The 20,464-nt window shown below is 34.8% G+C and overlaps 1 protein-coding gene across 4 annotated transcripts in view; it reads right to left on the bottom strand.

The window, feature by feature from the left end:
- NOL4 (nucleolar protein 4) overlaps nt 1-20,464 on the bottom strand; it is a 494,820-nt gene that overhangs the window by 36,556 nt on the left and 437,800 nt on the right. The window lies entirely within an intron of this gene.

The following is a 20,464-nucleotide window of genomic DNA, read 5'->3' as shown; positions in this document are numbered from 1 at the left end:
AATAAATACATTAAATAATAAAAAATACACACTACACAGTTTACTTTATAAGCTAAAAGTTTTAAAATTTAGTAATTTCACATACTTCAAAAAGCTGCAAAACATCTTAGATGAGAAAATCAGGATATTGTTGATATTCTAAAAACATGAATTTTAATAGCCAAAATTATATTTTTAAAACTATACTATGAAAATTTTTTTATCTTTAAACACAAACTACCATTAAGTAATTTAGAAATAATTTAATTCATATGAAAATTAATAGATCATTTCAGGTACTCTGAATAATCAATGTTCATATTCCAATACCTAGCTTTATGTATATGCAACACAATACTAATTCAGTTTTCAGAAATAAATGAAGCCTGAAACTAATGAGAATTTAGCATTCTCTGTGTATGTTTCTAAAAGTCAACAGTGATTTCTAATTTATTAACATTATGTTCCAGTTAATCCAATTTGACAAAAATTGTATAGCAGTTTTTTGATTTATTTTGTTTTTGTTGTTGTTGTTTTTACTGGAGTAGGGATATATTAACCCCAATATCAAAACTGAGAAAAAAGTTATTAGCCCTAGCAATTGTTAGATACATAATCTTACACATATACAGTCAAACTTTTCTTTGTCTTCCCTCCAAAACATATCAGTTTATTGAATGCTCAGAGTATATTTACAAAGTTATATTTCACATTAAAGAATAGCCTTATCATGAGGCAGCTAGGTAACTCAGTGGATAGAGCACCAGGCCTGAAGTCAGGAGGACCTGTGTTCAAATCCGTTCTCAGACACTTAACACTTCCTAGCTGTGTGACCCTGGGCAAGTTACTTAACCCCAATTGCCAATTGCGGGGTGGGGGGGGGTGGAGGGGGAGGAGAATAGTCTGATCATAACAATAAGCTTTGGAAATACTACAGTATTTTATTATTTATTATATAATATATTATCCTATATAATATAATATATTATTAATAACAATAGTTATTAATCCTCACATTAATACTCCTCATAAAGGTTAACCAAGAGGACTGTTTCCATCTATGAAATGTAGTTTTTTTGAGAAGCAGATAAATAAATGGCATAGTGGGTTTGGCATTAGGAAGAGCTCAAATCCAGCCTCAGACATTTACCAACAATGTCATCATAAGCATATTACTTAACTGCCTCAGTTTCCTCAATTGTAAAATGGTAATAATAACACCAATGTACATTTTAGGATTATTGTGATGATTAAATACAACATTTGCAAAGTGTTTAATAAAATGCCCAACAAATTGTAAGAGCTTAATAAAGGCTTGTTTCCTTCCTTCAAACAAAAAAGTGTTAAGCATTCTCAGATGAAAATATACATACTTTTTAAGGCTAATTGTTCAATAAATATATTATTCTCCTTTTATTTCTCACAATTGTTTTTTCTCATAAAAGTTTTCTAACTGCTAACTTAATTCTGGGTAGAAAAAAAAGAAACATATATGATTTCATCAGAGAATACCAATTGTGTCATCTTAACACTGATTCAGATACACCAATCTCTAATTTTAAAGTTTTCAGATCAAGTTACAGCCATAGTGAAACTGTTAGCACATATCAGGGACTGGAATTGAAATCCGGTCACCTCAATTCTGAGACCAAGTTCTACCCACTCTCTCCATAAACCTAGTTTTGACATTCTTAAACTTTCTTTCCTTCCACTTGGAACCCACTCAGGTTCTAGCCAAAGCAAATAGGAAAATATAGCTTCTTAAATCTATGAGAGTTAGCATAATTTTATAGTCTCTTAAAGCAGAAACCAATTTTAGGTGTTAACTAATCCAATCTGTCACAACTGACCAAGAATCCCCTCTAAAACATCATGAAGAACAGTTAGCCAACTCTGTTTGAAAACCTCCTGTGATTGGGAGATTGTCATCTCTCAAGGCATGCTTTTTGACAGTTAACTACAATTTCTAACTACTGTTCCTAATTTTGCTTTATTGGATCAAACAAAAAAAAAACTTTAATTCCTCTTTTATATAACAACCCATAATATTTTAATTTAGGAATCCTCTTTCCTCAAGTGTGCTCCTTTTCAAAAAGTTTATTTATTTAAACCAAATAACCTTAATTCTTTCAACTAGCCTTTGTATGGCATAGTCTCTAGTGCTCTCAGCATTCTGCTTACCCTCCTCTACATGCATATCAGTTTGACAACGGCCTTATTTAATGTAATACTGAAAAATGAATATAAACTAAATATAATCTGACTGGATCAGAGTTTGGTAGCTCCAGCATTTTTCTTATCCTAAGAAATACACTTATATTGAAAAATCTATATTTTTATTAATATTCTTTTACTCCTGTATCACCCTGTTGATGCACATTAAGCTTTGTATATACTAAAATCCCTAAAGTTATTTCATATGAACTGTTTCCTAGTCATGTTTCCTCCTTGGCCATTGAATTTTTTGGAACCAAGATTAACACTTTACACATATTTCTATGTAAATTTATCTTATTATATTATCATCTGAGATAAGATATCTTATTGAGAATCTTTTGAAGTTACTTAGCATAAAGATAATTTCATACTTCAGCTATTGATAGGACTGAGTGATTCTTGATTTCTTCACATTCTGATTCTGTGATCTCCAGGTAGACTAGAAAGGCAACTTATAAAAAAGTATGTTTATATTTTAAGGATTATCCTTATTTTCCCCTAAATATTCTAGAAGCAAATAATATTTTTTCATTTTTATTTCTCTTTCTCTCTCTCTCTTTCCTCTCTCTCTCTCTCTCTTTCCCTCTCTCTCTCTCTTTTATATATATACATACACACACACACACACACACACACACACATATATATATATATATATATATATATATATATATATATAAAACAAAAAAGAAATAAGAAAAATATTTTTTCGGCAAAAACTTTTACTCAATCCCAGATAAAGGGAGTATAGTTGCTTTATCATATATATCTCCTTTATCCCAAAGAAATGAACCATTATGTGAATTCTCATGATTTCATTTCTTTCCTGTTCTCAATTATTGTGTAATAAACACAAGGAAATAAGAGAAAAAGAAAATATTGTTAGAATTAAAGACTAAAACATAACTTACTTCCCTAGCTCTCATAGTGGCAAGCAAAATAATTATAATTGAATAAGCCTTGGAAAGTGAGAGAGTTTAAATGTCTTAACCAATAACAATGAATTTTCCTAGAAGCAAAGGCCCTGATATGTGTGTATCTATATCTATCTTACAGTTGTAATTCAAGTTCTAGAAAAGTAAAGATAATGCAAAATCTTCAAAGAAGAACAAAGATTTGTTAACTTAGTAAGGGTTCAGAGTTTTTGCCCAATTAATAAGATGCTAATTCAGCAGAATACTACTATAACGTTGATGTCAGGAGTCAAGAAAACTATTTTACATAAGAGAGAAATACTCTATTTTGAACAGGGGCATGGACTTAGCTATAATATAATAAAATATGTATCATGAAAAAACATTTTGTAAAGGGGCATAACTATAATGACTAGCCTTTAAGAGATGCTAAGTTATTAATAATATTGTAATTTTTATTTGTTCTCAGATTTGTAAAATTTCACATCTTTTTGTTTAATAGTTTTTAGCTTAAATTATTATAACATTTTCCAATTAGCTATTATTAGTGGTACTTGAAAACTTAAACATTATCAAAGACCAACTTTTTATACAGTACATGCACAAATGCACAAAATAGATATCTTTCTTTTTTTATTTTTTTGTGGAGAACAGGCTTCAAGTAACTTAGGACAAGATCAGTATTTTGAATTTGTTTTGTATGATGTTTTGTTATGTGTACTATAGGAGTAGGTAATGCACTGTTCAAAATTTTAAAAGTGTCCTCCCATCTTGGCTGTATGGTTCAATCCTTCTCTTCCACCAAAGTCCGTCTTGTTTAGTAGTTCATTCTCTGGATACTCTGGTTACATATCTTGACCAAGTTACGTATCTTGACCAACCAGGCTCACCTTTGAACCCAAAACTACAATAATATGTTAAATAGAAATTAGGTCTCAGCTGAGGGTTGATTTGCTTTCCTGCTCACTTTTTTCTTCATATAGGTAGAAGAACTTGATTAATTCATGTCATTTCAATGAGGGTATCTTTGATGACAATAATAAATGGTTTCAACACATGAAACAGATGTTTCCACATGATTCAGGGAATAAAATGAGGAACAAAGCCATTCTCAATGTCACCTACATATGGAGGATTCCAAGATCACACATATTTGATGATGATGAAGGACCTTCAGTTCTAGAGTGAACACAATTCCATTTGGAATTACATGTGGAACTACAATTTTCATTGTAGATCTCGAAAGAACTTTTGAAGTGGTAGAACTTTCTTTAGAGTTGAGTAAAAGTTTTTATAGGCTGTTTTAATTATGAATGAAATGGGAGTCAAGTCTGTCCAGGCATTATGATGTTTCCAGAAAATTAGATATGAATTGATTAAAACAAGACAATTAGGAAGGTCATGGATATATTAATACCAAACTTAGTTCATGCCTTTTTGATGTTACTATAAATATAAACAATAAATGAATTCTGTACGAGACTTCCTCACCAAATATCAGATTCACAAATGTGAACACACACACACACACACACACACACACACACATCTCCTAGTCCTCTCACAAATATATATATATATATAATGTCTGTTGATGATCATTTCAGTCATGTCTGACTCTTCATGACCCCATTTAAAATTTTCTTGGGCAAAGATACTGGAGTAATTTGCTATTTCATTCTCTAACTCATAATATAAATGAGGAAACTGATGCAAACAGGGTTAAATGATTTGTTCAGGGTCGTACCCAGTAAGTGTCTGAGGCCAGATTTAAACTCAGGAAGAAAAGTTTTTCTGAATCCAAACCCAGTACTCTTTCCATTGTGTCACCTAGCCTAATTCCCTCTCCCCTAATAAGTTTAGAATGGATAGGCTATATATAGATATAGGTATAGATATATGTAGAAAGATATAGATGCAGATAGCATTTCCCTAGAAAATTACATGTACTATCCAAATAATTATATAAAACATTAATATTTAATCTACAAATCATTATTAATATTAATTATTAAATGCTAATAATAATTTGACTGATTATGTATAAATAGCTACTATATATAATTTTCTGGAAATATCTTATCTACATATCTATATTTATATCCATTTATCTCTGCTATTATAGCACACCATCCCAAACCAGGGAGATCTTTCTAAAAGCCAACTCAAAAAATGAGCTGATTAGACTATGTGTTATTCTATTAATGCCTACTCTGCACACAGGGAGAAGTATTTGTTGATGTTTTCTCTTCTCCTAATGTTGTTACTTAAATGCTTATAATTAAGCAACTGGAGGTGGTGTATAGTCAGAAAAAAAAAAACATACAACCACTTGTCTCACGAATCAAACATAAAATATGCCATCCCATCTACAAAGAAGTTTGAAAAAATTCTTTTATTTAAGCAGTAGTAAAAATCATTTCAAAATTCTTTTCTTCTGCATTATGAAGCACACACAACATCAGTTGCCTTAAATCAACAATGATATTCATTTGCATATAGAGTTGGCATAAGCCTTAAGATAATCCTAAAAATAAAGCTTACATGATAGGGTGCATGTAACTAGTTGTGAGGGACCTAAATAAAAATTAAATCCCTGCTTCCTATTTTACCATGTTCTTTGAACCCTCACTGGACTCTGTGCTTGTGAATATCTTCAGTAAACGTGTAAAGTGGTCAAATTAGGACAATTTGAGAAACCGCAAATATATCAATGAATATCTGTGTTATATTTCCATGAATGTAAATGATAAAGAAAGCAACCAAGAAAGATGTCATGGGATGATTGAAATGCAGGCTGTAACAGTGCTTGTTACAGATTGAAGCTTGCCTTTTTCTTACCCACAAAGAAGAAAGGAAGGGCTCTACACACGAGTGGGAAGGGCTGAAAGTATTAAGTAAGGATGGAGTCAATGGCTATTTTTCAGAGCAAACATTTCTGAGGATTAAGCAAAAATACATGATGAACCATGTCAGCTTGCTAGTTCTTGTCTTGTTTTTGTAGACTATGAGACTCTCTTTTGTAGCAGTACACAAGAGAAAAAAGGGGGCCATGGGTATAAACACAAATACTAAATACCACTTCTTTCTCCTATGCTTCCCTGACCCAAGACAAAAAAACAAATCAATGACTATGGGTATACTGTACTTAAGATTTTTTGTGAGGAAAATACTAGCATCATAGACTAGTCTGCTATAAACATTGGACACTAGATGGCAATTTTAGTTTTATGGTCAAAAACTCCAAATCAGTAGGAAGGCAATTCTTTACAAAACAAATGAAAGATGAAGGCATGGGATGGACTTCAGGTTTTTTGACTTTCGTTTTGGGAGCTCTGAGATGACTAGGTTGCTCAGCTACCAGAATATACATCCATACATACATAAATACATACATACATACATACATTTATATATATGATTTTATATATATGTATATACAGGTAAATACCAGCATATACCAGATAGTCTTCTTTATTGAGGATGAGGGTGAGAACAATAATCCAGCTTTTAGAGCCTTACTAAAGTCAATATCTCCTTATCAGGGATTCTGGTTACACATCAAATCATATGCTGCTTTTTCCAAATTATGAAAGGGACACAACGTAAAAACAATTTTCAAATGTGACCTTTAACAAAACAAACTATTGGAAAATCAACTTTGTTTTTTTTTTTTTTTTTTTCTTTTTTTCCGGAGTCTGTGAACATCTCTTGCCTCCAGGTGGTGGTGTTGGATATACTGATATATATCTTTACTAATCTTGATGGCTGGAGGACAACGCACTGGAAAGCTGCAAAAGCAGGGGGATGTGGTAGCCTGTCATTTTGTGCAGTCTGTTTCTCCAGATATTTGACTATGCTCCAAATCATGGCCAGAAGAAGGGATACCTTTTGAAACTTGGATAGTTCTAACTCGTACTTTAAAAAGCAATTGTTGCTTTTCTTTCTCTTCATTTTGGAATTCTCTGTGCAATTTTTTTAGGATCATAGATTGATCTTAAAAATAAATTCACTTATGTTATATGCATCTTCCCTCACTAAACCTCCTTCAAAACAAAAAAAAAATTGAAATATCCTTATTTTAAACATGCAATGCTAGCAAAACAGATTCCTACTTTGCTTATGTCCCAACATATATGTCTTTCTCTGTATTTTAATTTCATCATCTTTCTGGAAGAAGGTGAATGGTGTATTTCACCTTCAGTCTTCTTGACTTGAGGTTTATCATTGCATTTAGAATAATAGGTTTAAAGCTGGAAGCCTTTTTGGAGGTGATAAAAATGAGAAGTTAAAAATTTTCTGTTATAGTTCCCTTTGGTAGTCTGGTTAACTCTATGGAAACTTTTTCCAGATTAATGTTTTCAAATCTATAAAATAAAATAAACAGGATTACAAAGGAAACTAATTGAATTCAAATAGTTATTAATTTTAAAAAAAATTTTCACAGGCTCCTAATCTATGTTAACCTTCACATAGCAAGGAAATGAGGGCTGGAGCAGGTAAGCAATTTGTTCAGTTATAGGTAGTATCCAAATCAGGAACAAAATCCTTGTCTTCTGCCTCCAAAATCACCTCTTTCCAATTCAGCACATTTGTAGCCATCATGGGATGCTAGTGAAAGATACTCCAATACACCAATTCAAAGAGTCTCTCTTAAAGAATATCTTGCTGATAAATCAATAAATATGATAATTAAGTATCAAAGATGAAGGGCCAGAAGTAGAAAAGGAAGGTTCCTCCCCCTCCCCAGTTGAATAATACCTATGGAATTCTTTTTGGGATTAACAATATCAGTGCTCCCATGAGTATAATATTCTTCTCTAAAATGCAGTGTTCTCTGGGAACAGGTTTCTTGGGGGGCTTCTTGGAGCAGCCTTTGTTTCAGTTCAGTAATCACAAGTGCAGCCAGGAGTTAAAGTACAAATCCTTTATTGTCTCTTTCCAAGTCTTCTTTCCTTTCCTGTGGCCTGATTAGCTTTCTTAGAGGCCTATCTCTCTCCTTGGTTCTGAGAGCTTAAGCTGCCACCTGCCTTCTCTGGCTTCTGAATCTCCTCCACTGAATCCTGCCTGAGACTCTGAGAGCTTCTAGTACCCTTGTCCTTCCTGACCCTGAGAGCTTCTTGCTTATATGCCCCACACTGAGTATAAACAATCATTATATCACTGGGAAACCATTATTTGTTGTAGAATTAAATCAGTGCTAACTTTGATTTAACCATTGCCTGCTCAATTCCACTTAATACCTTGTTTCAAGTTCTGGCCCATAACAACTCCTTGTAGGATTAAATCAATCATACTGAACCATGCTAAATTAGATAACTACTGTCTCTATTAATTCTACTGTCTTAGTAACTTGTAAGAATCCTTTGTTTCAAGTTTAGAGTTTTGGCCCATAACATCTCCCACTTTCTTTTGTTTTAGAACATAGGTGGTCATGACCTCCCTGACTTCTCAAGGAGGTGAGAACCCCAAAAAGGAGGTGATCATGCTTTCCCTGACTGCTCAAAAAAGGGATGAAAACATCTCAAAAAAGAGGTGATCACACCCTCCCTGACATCTCAGGAAGGGAGATGAAAACATCAAAGGAAATGGGAAATCAAATTTTAGTGGGTTTCTGAAGGGTTTCACTCAAAACAGGTATACATAAATCCATCAATATGGAAGGCATTACACATAATTACATAAATTACTTAAGTACATAGCAATATAACAGGCTAGTAGTGATGTAACAAAACATGAATCAACATGAGGAATTATGCATGCCCATAAGTACTAGAAATAGTCCAAAAGGAATCTATTGTTCATTAGTTCATGTGCCAGGAATCCAATAATTCCTGCAAGTTTTGAAGTCCTGCAATACTCTCATCTTGTGTTAGGGAATCCAATGATTCCTGCATTTTGTTCTTAGGTCTACTCCTTTGTTTTAAGGTTTTTCTCTTTTTCTGTCTCTTTCCAGGTGCTCATTGGCACCCATCTGATTCCGTCTCCATCTGTAGAGATACAAACAAATCCTTTCTCCCAACCAGTTTACCTATCTAGTCCCTTCTATTTACCACTTTCTAAATCTCTTCTCATCACCTGGCAACTACATTGGAGCTGCTTGCACTGGGCACTGCCCTTCTGGACAGGTTAAAAAAAGCCTGTATTTTCCCCAATTGTAATCCCTTTCTGCTATCTGATTGCTTTTCTGCTGATTGAACACATCAGAGTCCCAAACTTCTAAAGGTGTAACCTCAGCTGCCATCATGCCCCATCTGTCTTTTGTATGATATCTTGGAGCTGGGCCCTGTTTCTCATTTCTCTGAGTCAATCTATATTCTGAGGCCTTGTGGAATCCCTTGTGACATTTTGGACATAGGATTTTAGGCCTTTTCTCACCCTGTCTTCTCACTTTATCTCCATACCTACATTGAACTTTCAGATGTCCTATTTTTCCACACTGAAAACATTGACAACTCTCTTTAGAAGTCCCTTGTCAAGAGGGACCCTGTCTTCCCGTGTTCATCATAGTCTGGGTATAATAAGCACTTGTGCCCATTGTGGTACAACATTTTATGATCTCCTCTAAAAAAGCATCTTTGTGTAGTCCCCATATAATTCTTCTGCAAACTGCAGTAGCATTTTCCTTAGCCAGTTGTCTGAGCATTATTTCTGTAGCTGCATTTTCTCCATTGGTTCTTGTGACAGCTGTTTGCAAACGTCCCACAAAATCTGCAAAGGGTTCATTGGGACCTTACTCTACTTTTGTGAAGGCCTACCCATTGATCTTTTCCTGGGAGAGTACCCCAAGCTTTTATAGCAGCAGTAACAATTTGTTCATATGCTCCTATGGGGTAATTAACCTGTGCTGAATTCTCTGTGTACCGACCTTCACCTGCTAGTTGATCAAATGTGATTTGCATATTAACTTCAGTTTGCTTATTGCATTGAACTTAAATCCTACATAATTCATGATACTCCAAAAGCCACAACAAGTTTTGTCCAGATTCTAAACATGTCCTTGATATGGATTTCCAATCACTGGTGGTTAAAATTTCATAAGCCAAACTCTCTAGTAACATCTTAACATAAGATGTTGTAACCCCATAAAGAGTGCAACCTTTTTTCAAATCCTTAATTTTTTTCCAAATCAAAAGGAGTATATCTTCTCCTTTGTTTACCTGAAGATTCAAGCTCTTCAATCACAGAGTATGCATTTATTAAATCAGATATATCCTCTCCTTCTTTTTTAGTCTTAACCAGTGCCTCATATGTTCCTTCATAGGTGGTACTGATTGTGTCACTGCTCCTTCCCCTCCTACTTCTCCCTCAACCCATGAAGGGTTAATTGAAGGAAGTAGGTCAGGGGATGGGGAATGCTCCTGCTGTAAAGTGCCATACTCAGAATTGTACTTAACTCCATTCTTATCTAATCTTCATCCTTTTCACCTAGTTTATTTGGCTCCTCCCCCCTCCTGTTCTTTTTTCTTTGTCCTTATTCTATAACTCATATAATTTCCTAAAGCCAATTGTATTAAATTGTATGTATAAAATATATCTTTGGAAATTGAGTCAGGTCCATTTTCATTGTAGAATTGGCATAGTTGCTCTCCTACTAATTTACACTCCTCTGGATCCAATTCTTTTTCCTTAGAGAACCAAGGAGACATGTTTGGTTCAGTTTCTAAAAATTCAGTGACCTGCCCCCAAATTATAATCAAGCCTTGGCTCTTCATAAGTCTGAAAATGCTCTCTACACATTTTCCTTGAATTGGAAAAGAAGGCTGTTTTCTAAGCATCTGTCCCATTTTAGCTGACATACTACTTTAGCCCTTTAACAAAGTTTCCTTCTTGTACTTACCCTAATTTCTGGGTTGAGGAGACTTTTCCACTGAAATCAGGATCAGAGACTTTCCCAGTGAAATCAGCATTGTGTCGGTCCCATGTTTGGATGCCAAAATGTAATATTCTCTAAAATGTAATGTTCTCTGAGAACTGGTTTCTTGGGGGGGCTTCTTGGAGCAGCCTTTGTTTCAGTTTAGTAACCACCACAATTGCAGCCAGGAGTTAAAGGCCAAATCCTTTATTGTCTCTTTCCAAATCTTGTCTCCTTTCCTGTGGCTTATTTAGCTCTCTTACTATCTCTCTCCTTGGGTTCTGAGAGCTTAAGCTGCTGCCTGCCTTCTCTAGATTCTGAATCTTCCCGACTGAATCCTGGTTGAGGCTCCAAGAGCTTCTAGTGTACTTGTCATTTCTGGCCCTGAGATCTTCTTGCTTATATGCTGTACACTGAGTACAAACCAATTATTATATCACTAGGAAACCATTATTTGTTGTAGGCTTAAATCAATGCTAAACTAGATTTAACCATTGTCTCCACAATTACACTTAGTACCTTGTTTCAAGTTCTGGCCCAGAACATCTCCTTTTAGGATTAAATTAATCACACTGAACCACACTAAATTAGATAACTATTGTCTTTATCAGTTTCACTGACTTAGTACCTTGTTTCAATCCTTTTTTGAAGTTCTGGCCCATAACATATGAGCATGCAATTTCTATGCAAATCACTTCAGATCACCTTGCCTAAAAGAGGTCCCAGGTAAATATGAGTCTAGATAGTCCCCACTCTAGCTGCATCATTCATATTTTAATTATAATTTCTTTTTATTGGATATTGCCATTAATTTTGGAGGGTTCTATTAATTTGGAAGGTTCTTTGTCTGTATTAGTGACATTTCCCTATCTGTACTTAGCTCATATCTATCCAAATATAATTAAATTTATAGTGAATTAAAAGTTAGGTACAGGTGTAAAGTTTTTAGCATTTTCATAATGGAGCACATTTAACTTCACAGCATGTTACCTTTACTGAAATTAGTAGATAGAACATAAATAAAAACAAAATCTTTTAAAAACACATAATGGGGGGTAGAGCCAAGATGGCAGAGAGGACACATGCATCTTCCTAAACTCTCTTTTTCTCTCAATCTATTTTCATGATATTTAGCCTCAGAACTCATAAATATTGGGAATACAACACATTACCAACAGAAGATATTCTCAAAATTCACCAGAAAAGGTCTGTTTCTGCTTATGGGTGGGGACAGAAAGGAGCTAGGCCTGGCACAGCCATCAGTCAAGTTGGCAGTGAGAGCATGGAGAACAGCTTAAGCTGAGTAGACCAGAGGGAGGTGGGGGTGGTCTCAGCCGGTGGAAAATCTGTGGAGAGAACTCTGCCACAATGTGAGCTACTTTGCCCTGGCAGCAAGCCAGTAGATCAACAGAGAAGCTATAAACACAGGGGGTAAAGAATATAAGCCCAAAAGACTAGAGTCTCTCAGGACCTGGCCACACTCACCCAGTACCCAGAGTGACTCAGCCTGATCCCAAGTGTAACTGCAGTTGTTGGTTCTAGCAAAGTCCTAGTAGCTGCCTTTCTGCTGCTACTGATTTCAGCACAACTGCTAATTTCAGTGCAGCCAATGGCTGTCCCACTTCTCCTTTGCTGCCACTTTCTGTTGTCTGTAGAGGCACCTTGGAAATACCCCACTACCCCCAATAAGCAGACCATAGATTTTTTTTTGTTTGTTGGTTTGTTTGTTTTCAAAATGAGTAAAAAAGCAAAACGGGCTCTAACTATTGATAGTTTCTATACAGAAAGAGAGCAGACTTCAAACCTTGAGGAGACTTTAGTCTCTAGATCCAAAGGTAGATATAATCTGGTTGCCATCACAAAAGGCTCTCATAGAAGAAATTAAAAAGGATCTTAAAAGAGAGCTAGATGAAAAATGGGGAAAGGAAAGGAAAGCTTCACAAGAGGTTAAGGATAAGTCATTAAAAGATAGAGTGGATAAAGGAATCAACTCCCTGAAAAACAGAATTGTCAATTGGAAAAGATAAACAAGTTCTAGGAAAACAGAATTTGTGAATTGGAAAAAGAAAATAATTCTTTAGAAAAAAAAAATTAGCAAAATGGAAAAAAAATTCCATAAAACACAACTCATTTAAAAATTCAATTGGACAAATACAAAAAGAAATAAAAAAGGAAATGAAAAAAATTCATTAAAAATCAGACTTGAACAAATGGAAATACTCAAGGAGACACCAAGAATCAGTCAAGCAAAACCAAAAAAAAAAAAAAAAAAAAAAAAAAAAAGAAAAAAATAGAAAAAAATGTAAAATACCTAGTTGGCAAAACAACAGATCTGGAAAATAGATCTAGGACAGATAATTTAAGGATTAGTGGACTCCCTGAAAATCATGATAAAAAAAAGAGCTTAGACACTATTTTTCAGGAAATCATCAAAGAGAACTGCCCAGATGTTATGAAAACAGAAGGTAAAATAGACATTGAAAGAATTCATCACCTACTGAAAGAGATCCCAAAATCAAAACTCCAAGAAATATTGAGGCTAAATTCCAGAACCATCACACCAAGGAAAAAATAGTACAAGCAGCCAGGAAAAAAAAAAAAAAACAAAACAACAATTCAAATACTGAGGAGCCACAATAAGGATCACTCAGGATCTTGCAGCATCCATATTAAAGGATCAAAGGGCCTGGAATCTGATATTCTGAAAGGCAAAAGAACTTGGTATGCAGCCAAGAATAACTTACCTGGCCAAACTGAGCATTTTCTTCCAGGGAAGAAGATGAACATTCAATGAAATAGGTGAATTCCATTTATTCCTGAGGAAAAAACCAAAGCTAACCAAAAAGTTTGACCTACAAATATAGGACTCAAAAGAAGCATAAAAAGGTAAAAAGAACTCTTGAGAACTTCTGTTATGGGTATACATAAAAAGTACATGTATAATTTGATTTTATTGTTATAATATAAAAAAGGAACTAGAGGTGGAAAGAAAATTGTACCAGAAAAAGGGAAAAATGGAGGTAAAAAGAGGGAAACTACATCTCATGAAGAGGCAATGGAAACCTATTATATCTGAGGGAATGAAGGGAGGAGGAATTCACACATAGTGTGAATCTTACTCTCATCAGATTTGGCTCAAAGAGAAAATATTAGACATATGTGGTTTACAGAGGAACTTCTCCCACCTCATTGAAAAGTGGGAGGGGAAAATCAAAAAGGGAGGGGTTAGGGTAAATAGAAGGCAATACAGTACTAATAATGGAAAGGTTTAACAAAAGGGGAGAGACTTTACAAGGGAGTGAGGGATTCTAAAGAGGGAGGGATGTGTGAGGCAAGTGGTGCTCATAAGTCTAATACTGGGAAGAGGGATAAGGGGGAAAGAAAAGAGAAAAGTATAATCTGGGGATAATAAGATGGCAGGAAATGCAGAATTAGTAGTTTTAACCATAAATATGAATGGGGGAAACTCACCCATAAAGTGAAGGTGGATAGCAGACTGGATTAAAAGCCAACATCCATCCTATGATATTGTTTAGAGGAAATACACTTAAAGCAGGGTAATATACATAGAATAAAGGTAAAAGGTTGAAGCAGAATCTACTATGCTTCAGGTGAAGCCAAAAAAGCAGGAGTAACCATCTTGATCTCAGATCAAGCAAAATCAAAAATTGATCTAATTAAAAGAGATAAGGAAGGGCACTATATCTTGCTGAAGGGTAGCATAGATAATGAAGCAGTATCAATACTAAACATATATGCACCAAGTAGTATAGCATCTAAATTCCTAAAAGAGAAGTTAAGAGAGTTGCAAGAAGAAATAGACAGCAAAACTATAATAGTGGGAGATCTCAACCTTGCACTCTCAGAACTAGGTAAACCAAACCAAAAAATAAATAAGAAAGGAGGTAAAGAAGTAAATAGAACACTAGGAAAGTTAGGTATTATAGATCTTTGGAGAAAACTGAATGGAGACAGAAAAGAGTACACTTTCTTCTCAGCAGTTCATGGAACCTACACAAAAATTGACCATATATTAGGACATAAAGACCTCAAATTCAAATGCAGAAAGGCAGACATAGTAAATGCATCCTTCTCAAATCATGATGCAATAAAAATTACATTTAATAAAAAGCCAGGGGAAAATAGACCAAAAAATGTAATGGGCTGAGGTTTGAGTTGATGCACTGAGGTCCCAAGCACATGAGGCTAAATAGTAATTGGACCATACCCTATTAATATATAAGCTTGGAGAAAGAATGGCCCCCACCCACTCTTTGTGCAAGTCCTGATGTGTTGTATAGGAAATGACGATTTTGGTGGGTGGAGGCAGGGGAGTGGAAAAGGGAGGGGAGGAGAGACTTTTGGGACTGCCATTGCCACGGTTGGCTCGGCTCGCGTCTCTCTCTGTTAGCTGGCTTCCTGTCGCAGCTGCCCATATTGCTATTGCAATCTTTCTTGCCTATATTTGCTATTGCAATCTTTATTCACCTCTTCACTTCAATAAATATTGAAGATTTTCCCCTTAACCTGAATTCCTGACTCCAGCTGATTTTAAATACGCGGTCATTACAAAAAAATAATTGGATAAATAAACAATCTCATCCTAAAAAATGATTGGGTGAAACAGCAAATCATAGACACAATTAATAATTTTACCCAAGAGAATTACAATAATGAGACATTATACCAAAATGTGTGGGATGCAGCCAAGGTGGCAATAAGAGGAAATCTTATATCTCTAGAGGCTTACTTACATAAAATAGAGAAAGAGAAAATCAATGAATTAGGCTTACAACTAAAAAAGCTAGAAAAAGAGCAAATTAAAAATCCCCAAACACTAAACTTGAAATTCTAAAAATAAGAGAGATCAATAAAATTGCAAGTAAAAAAACTATTGAATTAATAAATAAACTAAGAGTTGGTTTTATGAAAAACAAAACCAACAAATAGATAAATCTTTGGTAAATTTGATTAGAAAATGGAAAGAAGAAAATCAAATTGTTAGTCTTAAGAATGAAAAGGGAATTTCCACTAATGAAGAGGAAATTAGAGCAATAATTAGATGTTACTTTGCCCAACTTATGCCAATAAATTTTGATAACTTAAATGAAATGGATGGATACCTTCAAAATTATAGGTTGCCCAAATTAACAGAGGAAGAAGTAAATTGGTTAAATAGTCCCATTTTACAAAAAAGAAATAGATCAAGCTATTAATTAACTCCCTAAAAAAAAAAAATCCCCAGGACCAAATGGATTTACATGTGAATTCTACCAAACATTATTAACTCCAATGCTATATAACCTATCTGAAAAAAAAAAAAAGAAAATGAAGGCGTCCTAGCAAATTTCTTTTATAAAACAGACATGGTACTGATACCTAAACCACATAGGATAAAAACAGAGAAAGAAAATTATAGAACAATCTCCCTAATGAACATTGATGCAAAAATCTTATATAAAATCTTAGCAAAAAGATTACAGAAAATCATCTCCAGGATAATACACCATGACCAAGTAGGATTTATACCAGGAAGTCAGGGTGGTTCAATATTAGGAAAACTATTAGCATAATTGTCTATATCAATAACCAAATTAACAAAAACCATATGATCATGTCAATAGATGCAGAAAAAGCATTTGATAAAATACAACACCCATTCCTATTAAAAACACTAAAGAGTAGAGGAATAATTGGACCTTTTCTTAAAATAGTCAGTAGCATCAATTTAAAACCACCAGTAAGCATCATATGTAATGGTGATAAACTGAAACCATTCCCAATAAAATCAGAAATGAAAGAAGGTTGCCCACTATTACTATTACTATTCAATATTGTATTAGAAATGCTAGCTTTGGCAATAAGAGATGAATTATAAATTAAAGGAATTAGAGTAGGTAATGAGGAAACCAAATTATCATTCTTTCCAGATAATATGGTGGTATAGTTAGAGAACCCCAGAGATTCTACTAAAAGCTACTAGAAATAATTCACAACTTTAGCAAAGTTGCAGGATATAAAATAAATCCACATAAATCATCAGCATTTTTATACATCACTAATGAAATCCAACAGCAAGAGATACAAAGAGAAATTCCATTTAAATAATTGTCAATAGCAGAAAATATTTGGGAATCTAATTGCCAAGGGAAAGTCAGGAACTGTATGAGCAAAACTACAAAACACTTTCCACACAAATAAAGTCAGATCTAAATAATTGGAAAAATATTAAGTGCTCCTGGATAGGTTGAGTGAATATAAAAAAGATGACAGTACTACCTAAACTAATCTATTTATTTAGTGCTATACCAATCAGATTCCCAAGAAACTATTTTACTGACCTAGAAAAAATAACAACAAAATTCATCTGGAAGAACAAAAAGTCAAGAATTTTAAAGGAACTAATGAAAAAAAAAATCAAATGAAGGTAGCCTAGCTGTACCTGATCTAAAACTATATTATAAAGCAGTGGTCACCAAAACCATTTGGTATTGGCTAAGAAATAGACTAGTTGATTAGTGGAATAGGTTAGGTTCACAGGACAAAATAGTCAATGACTATAGCAATCTAGTGTTTGATAAACCCAAAGACCCCAGCCTTGGGGTTAAGAGTTCATTATTTGACAAAAATTGCTGGGAAAATTGGAAATTAGTATGGCAGAAACTAGGCATTGACCCGTACTTAACACCATACCCCAAAATAAGATCAAAATGGGTTCATGATCCTGGCATAAAGAATGAGATTATAAATAAATCAGAAGAACATAGGATAGTTTACCTCTCAGACCTGTGGAGGAGGAAGGAATTTGTAACCAAAGAAGAACTAGAGGTCATTATTGATTACAAAATAGAAAATTTTGATTATATCAACTTGAAAAGCATTTGGACAAATAAAACTAATGCAGAAGGGATTAGAAGGGAAACAAACTGGGAAACCATTTTTACAGTTAATGGTTCTGATAAAGGCCACATCTCCAAAGTATATAGAGAATTGACTCAACTGTATAAGAAATCAAGCCATTCTCCAATTGATAAATGGTCAAAGAATATGAACAGACATTTTTCAGATGAAAAAATTGAAACTATTTATAGTCATATGAAAAAGTGTTCCAAATTATTGTTGATCAGAGAAATGCAAATTAAGACAACTTGGAGGTACCACTACACACCTTTCAGATTGGCTAAGAAAACAGGAAAATATAATGATGAATGTTGGAGGGATGTGGGAAACCTGGGACATTGATGCATTGTTGGTGGAGTTTGAACAGATTGAACCATTCTGGAGAGAAATTTGGAACTATATTCAAAAGGTATCAAACTGTGCATACTCTTTGATCCAGGAGTGCTACTAGTGGGCTTATATCCCAAAGAGATCTTAAAGAAGGGAAAGGGACCCACATGTGCAAAAATGTTTGTGGCAGCCTTTTTCTGTAGTGTTCTCTTCTTTTATATAATAGTTCTCTGTGAGAGAGCAGGTTTCTTGGGGAGGTTTTCTGGAGGCAGCCTTAGTTTCAGTTACAAGTAATAATCACTCCAAATGCAGCCAGGTGATAAAAGTTCAGATCTTTTATTGCTTCCTCCAAAATAGCCCCGTTAGTTTTCTTGGTGGCTATCTCTCTGCTTGGTTCCAAGAGCTCCCTCCGAATGCCTCCAAATCCAAAGGTTTGTCCTTCAGCCTCCAGCTGAAGTGAAATTTCACTACACAAAGTGAAAGTTGGAATGAATCTGTCTTGCCTCCAAGAGAGGGCTTCTGGCTCTCAATCTCCCAGAGTGCTTCTGTGTCTGTCCCAGAGTGTTCTGTGTCTGTCCCAGAATGCTCTTTCCAAGTTTTGTCTCTTTGCCTGGGGCTAGGCAGCTTTCTAGAGAGACTTTCAGATCAGCCTTGGTCTCAGTGGGGGAACTGCAGGAGGCCAGCCACTGGTGGTGTGAGATGGGATGAATGAATCTGGTTGAGCCTCTGAGAGCCGGCTTCTTCAGAACTGATTGACTGGTTCACTGAAGCTTTATTTATGCTGGGTATAAAAGGTTGACTCCTCCTCCGAGGGAGGGATTAAGGGAGGTGTGAATTCACAAATTACAAAGTTAACTTTGTGAATCTCCCATACTTGTGAACTCCAATGAGTACTTAAATACAGTAGTGAGTTAGAGAATTTACTAAGTATCATGCTAAATTAATTAGATAATTATTGTCTCTATCAACTCTAATGAGTTAACACTTTGTAAGGATTCCAACACTTTTTGTAGTGGCTAGAAACTGGAAATTGAAGGGATGCCCACCAATTGGAGAATGGCTGAATAAATCCTGGCGTATGAATGCTATGAAATAGTATTGTTCTATAAGAAATGACCAGAAGGATGAATACAGAGAGGCTTGGAGAGACATACATGAACTGATATTAAGTGAAATTATCAGAATCAGGAGATCATTATACATTTCAACAAGAATACTACATAATGATCAATTCTGATGGACATGACTCTCTTCAACAATGAGAGCATCCAAATCATTTCCAATTAATCTGTAATGAATAGAACCAACTACATCCAGAGAAAGAACACCGAAATGAGTATGGACCACAACATAACATTTCCACTCTTTCTGTTATTGTTTGCTTGTATTTTTGTTTTTTTCTTTGTTGGAATCCTTACTAACTGCTAACTAATTAGAGTTGATCTAATCTTATAAGAAGATTTTGGCCAGAACCTGAAACAAGGTACTAAGTAGAACTAATTAATACAAGGCTTGTGTTCACACCTTTACTCGTTGGAGTCCACAAGTATGCTAGCTTCACAAAGTACACTTTCTAACTTCAAGGGAGTCCACACCTCCCTTAAAGCTCGTTGGGCCAGAGAGCACTATGGGAGAAAACCCATAATCCCATTCTCTCAGAAGAGTCAGATAAAAGGCCAGCAATGAGGGATAGAATACATTTTTCCTCTTGGCTGGCTGGTGGCAGACGAAGAGTTTACAGAGGAAGAAGCTACGAGTGGAGAGTTCAGTGGACAACCAGATTCATCTTCATCTCACACCACTGTAGTTGGTGCCTGGGCTCCCCAGAAGGATACAAGAGAGACATTCCATCTCTGTGTTGGTTGGAGGCTGAAGAAAGCAAAGGCAGAGGCTGAAGGACAGAACCTTTGGATTTGGAGATATTCGGAGGGCTCTAAGCCTCTAAACCGGCTGAGTTTTGAGAAGAACAAGAACTCCAACATTTGAACTCATAACATTTCTTCTCAGGTAATTTTTATCTTCTTTATAAATCTGATTTTTCTTGTGCAACAAGATAATTGTATAAATATGTATACACATATATTTTATTTAACATATACTTTAACATATTTAACATGTATGGGACTACCTGCAATCTAGGGAAGGGGGTGGAGGGAAGGAGGGGAAAAGTTGAAACAGAAGTTTTTGCAAGAGTCAATGTTGAAAAATTACCCATGCATATGTTTTGTATATTTATGTTGTATAATAAACAATTGCATATTTATTGATA

The sequence above is a fragment of the Antechinus flavipes genome, chromosome 1 (assembly GCF_016432865.1).
Source record: "Antechinus flavipes isolate AdamAnt ecotype Samford, QLD, Australia chromosome 1, AdamAnt_v2, whole genome shotgun sequence".
NCBI lineage: Eukaryota > Metazoa > Chordata > Mammalia > Dasyuromorphia > Dasyuridae > Antechinus > Antechinus flavipes.
This window is presented reverse-complemented; position numbering and strand designations above follow the sequence as displayed.